At 35.9% G+C, this 15,555-nt stretch overlaps 1 protein-coding gene across 8 annotated transcripts in view; it reads right to left on the bottom strand.

Moving 5' to 3' along the window:
• Positions 1-15,555, bottom strand: part of LOC128213024 (neurocalcin homolog) — a 105,765-nt gene that overhangs the window by 71,460 nt on the left and 18,750 nt on the right. For 2 of the 8 annotated variants that reach the window (XM_052918499.1, XM_052918498.1), the window contains one exon: positions 3,722-3,851. The exons of the other annotated variants lie outside the window; for them this stretch is intronic. The gene's annotated coding sequence lies outside the window, so the exon portion shown is untranslated. The remainder of the gene's footprint in view (positions 1-3,721; positions 3,852-15,555) is intronic. 8 annotated transcript variants of the gene reach the window in all.

Raw genomic sequence — 15,555 nt, 5'->3', positions numbered from 1 at the left:
GATTTTTTTACCAGTATTTATTTTTATAATATAATAAGTTCAAAACACATATTGAAGTGTTGTGCCGGTGATCGATTATAAAGCGAAAATTGATCGGGAAAGGCCTACTTCAGCGACAATTGATAGTGAAATTTGAACAAGGGACGTAACCACTACCGACCACAAGCCAAAAAAAGGTGTCATGAAAACATGTTTTGTTTCTGGTTAATGCTAGTTAATTTTGAAATGTTATTGTGTTTCTTTGTTAAGTTATCTAGTCATATTCTTATCAAGTCAGTAAGTCACTACATCACCTTAGTACACATTTTCTTTGTAATATAACGACTAATATAAAGGATTGGTTCGACTCATCTCAAATATTTGTGGTTTATAAGTGATTTTTAAAACATGTTACCGTTGACTTTTTACCATGTAAAAGATTAGTTTTCTCAATTTTCTGAAAGCAAATGCTCTTGTAAAACATATAGAAGATTTAACTGCTTGTAGTACTTGTTACTGACTTATTATTAAAAAGAAATTGCTATGTTTTTTGTGATTATTTTACACATGTATACAATACTAAATTAAGGCAAACAAATAAAGCCTGTGGTTTCATGTTCTATAATAGTCACATGTAAACACAAAAGGATAGTTGCGTTCTGAATAAATAATGTAATCTTTACAAAGAAATGTACAAAGAAATTTTGTAGGGGAACATTGGTGCTTAAAACTGGGGCATATACGGTATCTGTATGCCTTAAATATGATGACCAACGATAATTTAATGATTAAATCGATAAATAATCGATCATTGATCGGTTTCATAAACCGATTATCAATAGTAATTTTTCTGTCCGTTTCCCAACACTGACATATTGTAGGAAGTAGACAGATAAACACAAAATTATCATGATAGCCAATATTTGTAAGCACGAGATAGCAAGAATAAGTCCTTAGTAACTGGCAATTAAAGTGCACATTTACAGAATTGAGAAGTAAAGCATTAATGCTTTTTCTAAGTCTCTCTTCTTTATAGTTATAATATCCAAGGACAAGAACTGGGCTTTTTTCTAGGCATCCCAGGGGTCAGATATTCTTACCCATAATATTTAGAAGATTGTTTTAAATCATGCATAATTACCAAGTTTAACTACTGTATATTTTATTCTTTATTTAATAATTTTAGCAAGCTAAATTGATTTGAAAAACCCTGCTCGTGATAACAGTTTGCTATGGTAGATGGAGTTACATAGCTCCATGCAGTGCACGTCATTCTGAGCACGTCTTGTGCTGTTATTGTGCACTCCCGGTTTTTGTCGATGGCCTCGAGTTTTCTGAAGACAGCTTGCTTCCTGTAAAATACTTTCGTGGTCCATTGGCTGTGTTCCATTTGTTGTATTTGGTGAAATAAAAAACAGTGTATATGCCCGCAGGTTTTCAATGTCTGGGTGTGCTGGACAATTGTCAATGACCAGTGCAGTATGTTCATGCCTGTCATTTTCTTATCTAACCAATTCTTTGAAGAGCGCCAAAGTCATCCAGGGTTTTTTTGTAAGCACAGTATTCGATTGGTAGTGTTTTAACATTTTTGAAGCCCCTTGGCTTCTTGGACTTTCAGATGACTAGCAGCAAATGTTTTTCTATGCCACACATGTTGGCACACATCATAGCTGTCAGTCTTTCCTTGCTGACCGTGCCTCCATGACAAGGAATTGACTTAAATTTCATTGTTTTGTCAGGTAATACCTGACAGCAAATGGCTCTTTCATCAGCATTGAACAAGTCAAGACAAGGTGCTAAATATGTCTAAAATAGTCTGCAGGCGCACATGCCAGATTGTGAAGGCAGCCACAATTTTGTCAATAGTGTTCGCCTTTTCGCCTCACCACTTTTTGTGGACAATGCCATGACGTTTTTTGTAAGGTTCAAGCCAGCAGGCAGAACAATCAGACATAATCTCAGGAATGCCTAATTCTTTGCCATACCATCTGGCTTTTGTCCTCATCAACTCACCATTGATAGTTGCATTTTTTCCCTGGAGTTCTGAAACCTTTTGAGCAGCGCAGCTTCCTATCAAGGATAGTTTGACCCACAAGATGTTTTGTGGACAAGCTCAATGTCGCCATCTAGGTATATCACCTTGATGTGTTTTTTAGTTTTGAGCCAGGTTAATAGTGTGTTTGGCATTGCACTGTATTCAGCTGCTATGGGCTTCTTTGTCTTTTTACCCTTCTTGACTTTGAAGACAATTTCCATTTTAAACCCTTACTCCCTATGGCTGATCCAGATAACCCCCACAGATTTTTTCTGGAACAAATATCTGACATTTTGAAGTTTATTCTTCATTTTGGGATTGTCATCAAATAAATAAAATCTCAATGTTTTATACATAATAATATAATCACAAGCTTTGCAAAAAAAAGTCTCTATTCAAAACATAAACAACAATTTTAATTATTCACACTTACAAATTATCCAAAAAATCAACCACAGCGACTACAATATGACTTCAATAAAGCAAAAAAAGTATGAGAGAAAAATCAACATAATTGTTTTATATAGAAACAAAAGGAAGGAGTTGGAAAAAACTTCTTCACAAGCAGAAAATCGTGATATCAAAGATCAATATATAGCGAGTTGTGACTTTATTTGTTAAGGAATTTTTTTATTATTTTTTTTTTAAAGGGACTGTACACCAGATTGGCACCAAAAAAAGTTTTTTTCTGTAATGAATCTCAGGACAATTATCTAATAGAATGTGTTCAGAATGTGGTACGCTTTGATATCATAATTGTAAAAAAAAATACCAAGAAATAATGAGAGAGCATTGAAAGAAATTGGTAGCATTGTTGTAGCACTCCACAAAAAGACAAGGAAACAGAAATGGGCACATGTTTTATTTATCTTATCGCCTTATTACATTCATGTGTTTATATGAAAACTAATATTCAAGAACTTTGACAGAACACAGGCAACAGAGATGAAAAGTTAGGATCGAATTGCATGTTTGACATTGTTCAGGGCTTTTGCAGGGGCTGAAATTGTAACAATTTGTTTTATCATGGAATCAATTTTTTTTGTGCTGATGTTATAGTTGTGTCTGTTTCTCCTTGCATGACAATCTCCCATCATTTGAATAAATCAGCTTTAAAGTGTCATGTGTTCAGTGATAAAATTTCCCAAATGAAAAGGCCTAGAGCCACTTTTCAATTTTGACTTTAAAATCAAGGATGCACTTGAACAGGGATCATACAGGCAGTCTGGAAGGAATTTTCAATGGTATTACAAGGACCATCATTTTGATTTTCAAAAATTATCTTAAATAACAAATATTTACACATATTTTCTGACTTTACCTGGGATTTCAGGGCAAACTTGCCCAATGAACTGATGTCAATAACTTTTATGCAATGTTTAGACATTGCTTGGTGTTTATTTTTGTAGTAAATAGGCCAAGGGTAAGCAAAAAACACCCTATTTGTTGAAAAGGAGCATAGACAACCAGGGCTCATGTTAATTGGAGTCTAAGACCCATACCGCACCCGTACCGTCAAATGCATGCCAAAAGATTCAAATAGCAAAGAGTTGCTAGCAAAGTGTCCACTAAGACCAACTGCAGAACAAGGAATTATATGGACTTTTTACAAAAATACAGCACTTTTGAGCAGTTTCAAGGCAAAATAAAATTAAGTAGTTTTAAGGATTTTTCACAAATTCAAGTACTTTTCAAGTCTGTACAAACCCTGTTGAAGCAGTACAAACGGTGTGCTAAAATGTGTAGGTAAGGGTGATCTTGAGGTCCACCTGTTCAAGAAGTACAAGTGATATTGAGGTTCATCAGCTAGAACAGTACAGGTGGTCTTGAGGTGCACCTGTAAGATAAGTACAGGTGATATTGAGGTTCATCAGCTATAACAGTACAGGTGGTCTTGAGGTGCACCTGTAAGATAAGTACAGGTGATATTGAGGTTCATCAGCTAGAACAGTACAGGTGGTCTTGAGGTGCACCTGTAAGATAAGTACAGGTGATAGTGAGGTACACCTGCTATAACAGTACAAGTGGTCTTGAGGTCCAACTGTTAGAGCAGTACAGGTGAAATTGAGGTGCATCTGCTATAACAGTACAGATGGTCTTGAGGTCCAACTGTTAGAGCAGTACAGGTGAAATTGAGGTGCATCTGTCAGAACAGTACAAATGATATTGAGGTACACCTATTAGAGCAGTACAGATGATATTGAGGTACACATGTTCGAGCAGTACAGTTGATATTGAGGTACACATGTTCGAGCAGTTCAGATGATATTGAGGTACACATGTTCGAGCAGTTCAGATGATATTGAGGTACATCTGTTCAAGCAGTAAAGACAATATTGAGGTACACATGTTAGAGCAGTACAGTTGATATTGAGGTTCGCCTGTTAGAGCAGTACATGTGATATTGAGGTCCAACTGTTAGAATAGTACAGATGATATTGAGGTTCACCTGTTAGAGCAATACTGATAATATTGAGGTGCACCTGATACAGCAGTATAGATGATATTGAGGTACACATGTTAGAGCAGTACAGATGATATTGAGGTGCACCTGATAGAGCAGTACAGATGATATTGAGGTTCACCTGTTAGAGCAATACTGATAATATTGAGGTGCACCTGATACAGCAGTATAGATGATATTGAGGTACACATGTTAGAGCAGTACAGATGATATTGAGGTTCACCTGTTAGAGCAATACTGATAATATTGAGGTGCACCTGATACAGCAGTATAGATGATATTGAGGTACACATGTTAGAGCAGTACAGATGATATTGAGGTTCACCTGTTAGAGCAATACTGATAATATTGAGGTGCACCTGATACAGCAGTATAGATGATATTGAGGTACACATGTTAGAGCAGTTCAGATGATATTGAGGTCCAACTGTTAGAATAGTACAGATGATATTGAGGTTCACCTGATAGAGCAGTATAGATGATATTGAGGTACACCTATCAGAGCAGTACAGATGATATTGAGGAACACATGTTAGAGCAGTACAGATGATATTGAGGAACACATGTTAGAGCAGTACAGACAATATTGAGCTTCACCTGTGAGCAGTACAGATGATAGTGAGGTGCACCTGATAGAGCAGTACAGATGATATTGAGGTTCACCTATGAGCAGTACAGATGATATTGAGCTTCACCTGTGAGCAGTACAGATGATATTGAGGTTCACCTGTGAGCAGTACAGATGATATTGAGCTTCACCTGTGAGCAGTACAGATGATATTGAGGTGCACCTGATAGAGCAGTACAGATGATATTGAGCTTCACCTGTGAGCAGTACAGATGATATTGAGGTGCACCTGATAGAGCAGTACAGATGATATTGAGGTTCACCTGTTAGAGCAGTTCATGTGATATTGAGGTACACCTGTTCGAGCAGTACAGCTGACTTGAAGCTGCATGTAAAAATAGTACAGGTGATATTGAGGAACACCTGTTGAAGCAGTTTAGGTGATATATAGGTACCACTGTTATAGCAGTAGTTGATATTGTGGTACACCTGAAGGAACATTAGACACCAGCAGGAACACAGAATAATTATCTGTATGGCTGATAATAGTTGTAATATTCACATCAAACTATTTAATCATACCCCATTAACAACTGGAATCGTTCAAGAGCATTAGGATAATGTTTTATCAATAATACTACAACTCTCGAAAGCATGTGCTGTAGGACTTAACCGCGGCGCTAAATCATTTCTGACAAAACATGTTCACAGCAGAATTGCAGTAAAACAAACACTTCATGTATTTCCTCATTTTTGTCACCAAATAATTATTTTCGGAATTTTTTTTTTTGTATTATCTCCATGGCAACAAGGTGTCTAGGGAGAATAATATGTCAACAATACCATCAACCATTTTTTATTCATTTTTGAGTGGTTTTGGAACCATCTGATATGCTTTCATTTGTATTAACATTTCTTGTTTTTTATTGCTTTTTTTCTAGGATATTAAGCTCAATAATGGTTTGTGGAGATGATCATAGATCTTTTTCATCTGCAGCACACTCAGAAATTTAATTCAAACAAAATGAGTCAGAATGATATATTTCCCTCCCTCCAGTATTACGTAGGTAAAAAAAGAATGGACATCAGTTCCCATAAAGTTTTTTTTTCTGAGTTTGGCATTTCAGAAACAAGAGAGCCATAATGGGCCTGAATTGCTCACCTGAGTAAAAGTTTTAAACCATTTTAATGAGAATGAATGAGTTTGTTGGTTTATGACAATGCAACTTGGGATAAAACTATAAGAGATGAGGTCAAAAGGTCACAGGTCATCCAAGGACAACATTCATGTTTGGTTGCAAAAGTGTACACATGGTACCGATTTCATTGCTGTAGCTTCAAAAATAAAAAAGTTGGTCAAAATATCACAGTCAAGGTTATCAATAGAGCACTTTGTACTCAGGTGAGCTAAAGAAACATTTTTCATGGCTAACAAGTAAATTGCAAGGCTCACTTCATCAGAAAAGACAGAATACAGCATGTTGTAAAATACAAACTCCACATAGTGGTTACTTCCCTTTTCAATATTGTAATCTTCTTAGCTCATCAAGGGAGATCACTTTGTAAGCTAATTATTTTAGTTACTTCTAAAATAAATGTTTTTAAGAGAAGAACTATCTAATTCTTGAGGGGAAGAGGCCATAAACATTTATATAAGGTTAAAAAACTAGAAGCACCACAATGCAGTGAAACCAGGTGTTTTTTTATGCAATCAGAAATTATAGACCATTAGATTACTAGTATGAGTAAGGTAAAAGTAGCAGCCTTTATCTTCACTTTTATAAACAAGAGGCCCAAAAGGGCCTATGCTCTACTGGCATGGCTTTTGTGGTCATATCAATCCAGAGCATGTATGTATGGGTAAAAGGCAACAGACATATAGTTTATGTTTTGTGTTTGGGTTACCTGAAAACGTAGCACGTTCAACATCTGAGCCCAGAAAGTATTGTAAGCAGATTAGTTGCATGAACTATTTTAATATGTGCCAAGTAAAAGTCATCTGACAAAAAAAATGCTTTCAAAACTGTACTCATAGTAAAATTTTCTGTAGTTTTAAAAGTTAAAAAAAGTTGGTCAAAAGGTCAAAGTCAAGGGCATCCTAGGACGACATTGATCAATTTAAACAAACATTCACAATCAATTGTGCTGAGATGGATGCACGAACACACAAAAAGATTTTCAAACCTTTCCAGATATATGTTTACCAAACCTGTGAACCCTGGGTGTGGCCAGTAATGACACCAGGTGCATAACTTAAACATTCACAACCAATTTTTTTAAGATCAATGCGCAAACTACAGAACTTAAAGCTAAAAACTGGCCTTTGGGCTTTCAACAAGAACAAGGCAGAGTAATTCACAAAATCAACTGCAGAAGCAAAAAGCAAATTTTCTCTCAAAATCCTAGACTTGCAAATTGTCTCCCTTAACTCTAGACTTGAATTAACATATACATGTAAACTTGGCTAAAAATAGAATTCGCTCATGCAGACCTGGCTAAAAATAGAAAGCATTTCTTTAAAACTTTCATGGCCCATAATCTAGGCATTCATGGGCGGATCTTGCTGGTTTTCGAAAGGAACCAAGCTTTAATGGATATCTAGATACTGTACAAGTTTCATCGAGATATAATCAAAACTGGCAAAACTGAAGACTGTATCGTGTTCACAACCAATTGTTTACACAATAGCATTTTTTATACTATCAAGGGCCATAATCTAGGCATGCATGGGCGGATCTGGCTGGTTTTCGAAAGGAACCGAGCTCTAATGGATATCTAGATACTGTACAAGTTTCATCGATATACAATCAAAACTGAAGACTGTATCGTGTTCACAAGCAATTGTTTACAGACGCACGGATGCACATACAACGTACACATTACCATCGCATAAGCTCTTCAGGCCTTTGGCCAGTAGAGCTAAAAAAAAGAGACGTAACTGAAAATTAATCTAGTTAAATATATCATGTGTTTAGTTTCCATCAATTTTAACTTAAGTTGTTGGGCAGAAACCTTTTATCTACTTTTAGTAACAGTGACCTTAACCTTGACCTGACATCCTCAAAATCAATCCCAAGCTAGCTCTTCACATAAACTACTTACACACAATTTTTCATTTCTATCCATCCATGCTAGCTGAAGTTCTTTGGTGGAAACCAATGTTTGACGCCGTAGAAAGCATTTTTCTATTTTTAGTAACAGTGACATTGACCTTGACCCAATCCCCATCAAAAGCCATCCTAAACTAGCTCCTAACATAAGCTATACCTACACACCAACTTTCATCACTTTCCATCAATTCTTACTTAAGTTATTGGACGGGATCCATTTTTCTATTTTTAGTTACAGTTACCTTGACCTTGAGTTGACCCCCCTTAAAAGCAAACACAAGCTAGCTCTTCACATAAGCTACAAACACACCTGACACAGTGACCTTGGCTTTGATTCAGATAGGTTTCATTATCATAGTTAAGCATTACATCTTGATGAACAAAATTTAATGAGCCCTCAGCCCATTTTACTAATGATCACATGTAGTCTGAGTTTCACACTTGGGACTAAAATGTGCAAATCTTTATTTTCTTATAAAATGCCTCTTCTAATATAGATGGTAAGCATTGCTGTACTTGTTACAAGTTTTAAAATAACACCGAATATTTTATTAAAAACAATCATAAAACAAGAGCTGTCACAGTATGTGACGAATGCCACCGAATGTGACATTGACCTATGAACAAGCTCAGTACCTGAAAAGTTAAAGATCAAACACTGACCTTTGATGTATGCACGTGGCTCTTGCATACCGCACACAATCTTTCTATGCCTAACACATGTGCCAAGTTTCTGTTGTAAATCTGTCATATACATGACAAAATTACAGCCTGGTTATGATATCTATGTCCTTATATGTAGCATTCCATAGTGTGAATAGACACCTAAAGTGTGACCTTAGAGGTGGGACACGGGACTTGCATGCGACACGTTGTCTTGGTATGTCGAACACCCGGACAGGACATCCTATACTCTATGTCCTTATATGCAGCATTCCATTGTGAATAAACACCTAAGTTTGACCTTGACCTTAGAGGGAGGGACACGGGTCTTGCACACGATACGTCGTCTTGGTTTGTCGAACACATGAGGCAAGTTATTTCAAAATATGTCCATACTAGGGAAACTTACAGCCCGGACACGACAACCTATACTCTATGTCCTTATATGCAGCATTCCATTGTGAATAAATACCTAAGTGTGACCTTGACCTTAGAGGTAGGGACACGGGTCTTGAACACAACACGTCATCTTGACATGTCGATCACATGTAGCAAATTATTTTAAAATATGTCAATACAAGAGAAAGTAACAGCCCGGACACGACAACCTATACTCTATGTCCTTATATGCAGCATTTCATTGAGAATAAACACTAAGTTTGACCTTGACCTTAGAGGTAGGGACACGGGACTTGCACACCACACGTCGTCTTGGTATGTCAAACACATGTGGCAAGTTATTTCAAAATCTGTCCATACAAGAGAAAGTTACAGCCCGGACACGAGTTATTGAGCCGGACGCACGGACGGAAGGACAGATGGATGGTGCGATTTTAATATGCCCACCTTCGGGTTCGGGGGCATAAAAATATATTTTGTTAAAAATTTATCATTATCATTTCTCGGTCCAAATCTCAAATACTGACTCCTGATTAATTAGCTAGCAAAAATAGCCCAGGAATTCTGAACTGAAAATAATGAAATGAATGAATTAATAAATCACAGTTATCCTTTCCAGAATATCATTGCAATAGAAATTCCAAAATAAACATCAAAGTCAAAACTATCATGACTTCTAGTCATAAAGACAAAACATCTTTCTTTTATGGATAGATATTTAAAATTTGATTTAAATATCAGCCTGTGTACTATAGATTGTGTTAATTGAAATGGGTTAAAAAAACAAACATTTTTCTCCCCTGTGTTAAAAACATAGCATGAATAGTTTTCAACATAATATTAATAGTTTTTCCCCGATTTTCCCCCCAGGTATCATCTATCCTTGCATATCATCTGCAGTAAAATTCCTGCAATTCATTGTGACTGATTTTTTTTCACTAAAGCGAATTAGTGTTTGGCCAACATTTTCAGCCAATCAGAGGTGCTTGATTTTTGAAATGTTTAGTTTCTCCTTGAGAAGAATCGTTACTTATTGCTGCAGACTACATTTCATGAATAAGTAAATTTCTATATCCGTGCAAGCGCATATAGCCACGCCTACTGTTTGCATATGCTAAGGTGCGATTTTATTGTTAGCATTGATTTAAATGACGTCACAATACCTATGGGGGGGGGGGTCATAAGTGATTGACAGGACTTTTTGACAGGTACAGGGGTTAATTCTAATGCTGACACTTAGTTGGCAAGAATTTATTAAGTAATTTCATCATGAATACAAAATTGCAGTCACTCGCCGCACTCTGCTCCTTTAGTGTTTTTTTTCTCATAAAGAAATTATTTAATACACTCTACCCTATGCCTAGGACTAACATCCATTAAGAAAGCAGGTTTTACCAAAAATTACTTCCTAGGGCAATTATCAATAAGGCCAAATAAAAATTTACCATACATGACTTAAGTGTGCAATTTTGGCAATAAAACCTGCATGTTACTTGTTCTTCAAATCTGAACCCCCAGGTCCTCTTGACAGCATTGAGGTTTCCTTGGCTGATGGCTTATATGGTAAATTTGCTGTCCCACTCTTCATGTAATTATGTTACAGGGAGGTTAGCATTCTACAGAGGGTGATTGAAAGCAAAAGGGTGCATAAAGAAAAGTAAAACCGTTCCTGGAAAGTCTGAAATAATAGCAGAGTGGTGTACCATAACTTGGTTGAAATCCAACCATCATTGTCAAAGTACTTAACCAGACAAATAAAGAATGTTTCCTTTGAAGTATGGAACATGTTTAAAAACTACTGATAAACCTGAAAATTGATGACTTTTATTTGTGTTACTTTCTGAGTCAACAGTTACTGAAATCAATACATCAAAAAAAAAATATGAAAAAAATAAAAAAATATTCCGACCTACCTACCCTATTTTTTTTGGCAGCGTTACCTGAAACGCACCTATTTTTTATTTGGCCTAAGATCTGATTTGCTGAGAAATCGGAATATTTTCAAGACCATTGTATCTGATGTATCTTCAAGGCTATGACTCTCATAAAAGAATTTCCTGAAAATCCTGAGATAGTTATCAGCATGCCAAAAGCTTCCGGCTGTCACATCCAATTATGATGTCATCAATTCGGAGACAATTATCGATGTCTGAACATTTTGTATGATGTTAAGAAACCTAATAAACTTACTTAAATTCATCTATTATGCACTTTTTAAAAGACTGTAAAAGCAGGAGACATAAATGTTATTAACTACAGACATATAATTTTGTTAGCACGAATGTAACAAGTAATTAAATTCTCTGTAGTAACAAGGCATAAAATACAAGAAAACACAAGGAACTGATTTTTCTCTGACTGAAATGAACATGGTTCATTTTTTAAAAGGTTTTTGGTAACCAGTCACACAAATGCGCCGAATGCGTTTTTTTTTTTTTTTAAATTTCTTTGTCATAACTGGGTATTTCTCATTCAATTTCATATTATAGTTTATTGCTCCCAATCAATGCCAAGTATTTCAGAGGCGCCACAGCTTGTGTGGCAGGGGAGGCAAGCTTAAAAAAATATAGGCAAATTTTTTTTGTATTTTTTTTTAAAATTATATTAAAATTGCTTTTGAAAGCCAGTTTCCTGCATCCATTTTTCCTCTTATCGATAGTTGGATGTGTTGCCTTGGTAATGCCAGTCAACCTAACATGTATATGGATTTCTTTCTTTAACTTTTTGCCCTAAGGATGCCCGGTTTCCCATTAGGACACCTGAACTGGAGGTTCTAGAGTCCGTCTTTGATTTAATTTGTCAATGTCCTCGATTGCTATGACTCAGTTCATTCCTATTTTGGGATGTGAGGTCATATTTGATGATCTATATTTACCTGAGTTTCAATGATAAATTATAAGTCTGCTATGGTTCATGTATAACAAATAAATAGAGGATTATTGTTTGTTTCAGTGTAAGATTGTTATATATTTCATCAAATGAGCACTAAAATTGATATTTCACAGTTGGCGAAGCTACAAGTAAAATATTTACTTATGGTGTTCAAGAAGTGAAATATATTGATTTCAAACACTAGACCAAACAATTTTTCTTTTTATTACAGGCCTTATATTGGAATTGAAAGTCATAAATTAAATAACACTTTTTCAGAAAAACATTGAAATTGTACATGTCCCAGCCCTGTCCGCGCTGACATTTGATTTGGAACCGAGAGCGGGCTTAAATTTCAAAACAGTGAAAAATATCAAATTGATATTTTCACTGTTTAAAACAGTGAAATATCAAGTTTATTTCGCTGATAAATCACCGGAAATCATATACTTAAACAAACTTATGCTATGGTTGCTATCGTTCCCTTGGATGAAAATGCTTAATTTTTGCAATACAGTATGAATAAATCAAACCTCTACCTAATCCAATTTCCAATAATAATTCTGTTCATAAGAAAAGATGTATTAATTTGGCACTAGTTGCAACAAAATTTGTAATTTGGCTGGCATCAGGTAAATAACTTGAAATGAATACGGTAAAAGCCTGATGATTATCGAACCAAACTATTAGAACCTAAAACTGTACTCATTTACTGGAGTTAACAATATAAATACTGACGTGGACTGAATCCTAATGTCATGATTTCTTCCATCATTTGAACCCATGCTATATTAACAGATTATTCAATGGAATTATACTTATGAATAGACCGAGTATCAGGGATGGATTTCTTCTTATATAACACAAAAAGCATTCAGTGTGATATTTCGACTTCAATACAAAGAAATTAATTAAACCAAATTATATATCAAGAATCTGTATGGAAAAATCATAACATAAAGAAATGAATAAAAATAAATATGCATAGAAATACAGTATCTATTATAATCAAGGATCGTGGGAGTTGCATTTTCTGTAACATGATTCAAGTGTATTACATCTTGTATTTATAATCATAAATTGCCATTAAAGAAACTTAAATTTTTGGCTAATTTCTTTTTAATGATCCGGAAATTCAGTTTTATATAAGGTCACTTATATTACTGAAAATCCATGCATACTTCAAGTTGATCTGAAAGGACAGCAAAAATTCAACTGGAATGTACTATCTGCAATAATTTATAATTGTAGCAGCAGAAATTGGCACAACATTTAAACAAAACTTCCTTGCAAAAAATGGCAAACCCTCGATACACATAAAATGAGCATCATTCTGACGCAAAACAACTGCATAAGTTTAGTTTTGTTGGCAGTCAGGTTTATTCTGAGATTCGCAGATATGCATACTCGCTTGCAAAGAGACATTCGCACCAACACCTAGATTGCTATTATTTAATTTTGCTTTAAAGGCGCACAATATAAAACAAGAGGGCCATAATGGCCCTAAATCGTTCACCTGAGTAAAAGAGTTTAACCTTTGTTATCAATATAGCTTGATATTTGTTCTCAAAGAATATTAAAAAACATACTGTTCAAACATATTGCCTGGATAATAACTGACAGGACTTGTCACAGTTTCCTGCACACTGACAGGACTTGTCACAGTTTCCTGCACACTCACAGGACTTGGTGATATAGCCTGCACACTGACAGGATTTTGTTCAGTTGCCTGCACACTTACAGGACTTGATGATTGACTGCACACTGAGAGAATTTGATTCTCATACCTGCACACTGACAGGACTTTGTCCAGTTGCCTGCACACTGACAGGATTTTGTTCAGTTGCCTGCACACTGACAGGACTTGATAATTGACCGCACACAGACAGCACTTGGTACAGAAACCTGCACACTGACAGGACTTGATAACTGACTTCACACTGACAGCACTTGGTACAGAAGCCTGCACACTGACAGGACTTTGTTCAGTTGCCTGCACACTGACAGGACTTGATAACTGACTTCACACTGACAGCACTTGGGTACAGAAACCTGCACACTGACAAGACTTTTTTTCAGTTGCCTGCACACTGACAGTAATTTGTTCAATTGCCTGCACACTGACAGGACTTCGTTCAATTGCCTGCACACTGACAAAACTATGTTTAATTAAACATGGTAGATGTAACCAATAGACAATGTTACACACCAATTATTTAAGCACTAAGCCTCAGAGTATTTGCCAAAAAAAGTTTTGTAATTTTTCCTTTAGGCTGCCATGGCAACATGAGTCCTGCATGGATTTTTTTTTAACAATTTGGAAAAAGCACCAACCAAGGATCACTCCTATGAAGTTTCATTAAAATTGTCCAAGGGGTTTAGGAGTAGATGATGATTATAACCAATTGTTTACACTTTTCCTTTAGGTTGCCATGTCAACCAGAGTTCTGCATGGAATTCATTTCTTTGAACAATTTTGATAAAGCACCAACCAAGGATCATTCCTATGAAGTTTCATTAAAATTGTCCATGGGGTTTAGGAGAAGATGACAATTATAACCAACTATTGACGCTTTTCCTTTAGGTTGCCATGTCAACCAGAGTTCTGCATGGAATTCATTTCTTTGAACGATAAAGCACCAACCAAGGTTCATTCCTATGAAGTTTCATTAAAATTGACCAAGGGGTTTAGGAGAAAATGATGATTATAACCAATTGTTGACATTTTCCTTTAGGTTGCCATGGCAACCAGAGTTCTGTATGGAATTCATTTCTTTGAACAATTTTGATAAAGCACCAACCAAGGATCATTCCGATGAAGTTTCATCAAAATTGTCCATGGGGTTTAGGAGAAGATGATGAATATAACCAATTATTGACCATTTCCTTTAGGTTGCCATGTCAACCAGAGTTCTGCATGGAATTCATTTCTTTGAACAATTTTGATAAAGCACCAACCAAGGATCACTCCGATGAAGTTTCATCTAAATTGTCCAAGGGGTTTAGGAGAAGATGATGATTATAACCAATTGTTGACATTTTCCTTTAGGTTGCCATGGCAACCAGAGTTCTGCATGGAATTCATTTCTTTGAACAATTTTGATAAAGCACCAACCAAGGATCATTCCGATGAAGTTTCATCTAAATTGTCCAAGCTGTTTATGTGAAGAAGATACCAATTGTTGACGCCGTACGCCGGACATAGAACGATCACAATAGCTCACCAGTTGAGCACTTTGTGCTCAGGTGAGCTAAAAATAAATAACTAGAGATTGCTTTTTTGAAAAAGTGCTTGTCTCCCCTGATGTGTGGTGGTAACTGAGAAAAAATAAATGATGGACATGATATTTGTAACTTTGGACTGGAGACGAACCAACAGTAAAGTTTGGTTTATTCACCCATATTAAATAGTGAGCATCTACTGCGACCTTCACCTTTGACCTACTGATCTCAAAATCAGGGGTCA

The sequence above is a fragment of the Mya arenaria genome, chromosome 13 (assembly GCF_026914265.1).
Source record: "Mya arenaria isolate MELC-2E11 chromosome 13, ASM2691426v1".
In the NCBI taxonomy this organism is placed as follows: domain Eukaryota; kingdom Metazoa; phylum Mollusca; class Bivalvia; order Myida; family Myidae; genus Mya; species Mya arenaria.
The sequence above is the reverse complement of the archived record's forward strand: the minus strand, read 5'-3'. Positions and strand labels throughout refer to the sequence as shown.